Source organism: Argentina silus, assembly GCF_951799395.1.
Source record: "Argentina silus genome assembly, chromosome: 15".
Lineage (NCBI taxonomy): Eukaryota > Metazoa > Chordata > Actinopteri > Argentiniformes > Argentinidae > Argentina > Argentina silus.
Genome location: NC_139669.1, coordinates 16,858,312 through 16,859,069, shown reverse-complemented (window position 1 = coordinate 16,859,069; position 758 = coordinate 16,858,312).

Sequence of the window (758 nt, the reverse complement as noted above, 5' to 3'; positions counted from 1 at the left end):
TTTCGTGTCTTGGTGTCGTTCTTTCATACGTGTCTGTTAAGGTGTCATGCAGACACTTTCTGGATCTACTGCTGTTGTGTGTGGGTGATGTGTGGCATGAACATCTCATTGAGTGGCAGCTCAACTGGAGCAGAATGCATCACTCCACACCAATAGCCCCAGCTGAAGATGAACAGAAGCACTTCTGGTTAGAGAAGCCAGAGAAAAAATACAATCCAGTTTATCAATGAATGTACTAGAAAACACTTATCAACTGCTTCTCTGAAAATGGTGTTGTCAAGCAGAGTCCCAGAGAAAGTACTGTCTTCTGTCACTGAGTACTGACTGATCAGTGACTAAGTACTACGTGCACTGACTACTCAATGCATTAGTGGACACCAGTATGTCCAGATGCATTGTCTTTGGAATTGACTACATTTTCACACCCTTTGCCCTTTATCTTAGCCCCCCACATCCCTCTCTCCTTCCCCCCTTCAATCTTTCATCTGCAGGTTGTTGTTTTTTTTTGCCTGGTATTGTTTTCATTTCTTAGTCTGCCAGGGTTTTCCCCGCATGTCTTTGGCTTTTCCATTCCCTGCCCCCAGGGGAGCTCGCTCTCTCAGCTTGTAGAAGTCTGCCAGTGGAGGAACATTACAACTATTGCAGATGTTGAAATGTTGATCCCATCCCCTCTTAGCCCTAGATTACCACTGCTCCAGGTCTGCTGCACATCCCTGCTGGCTGGCCATGGAGCGGGCAGCTGTTTCTGTCCATTGCAA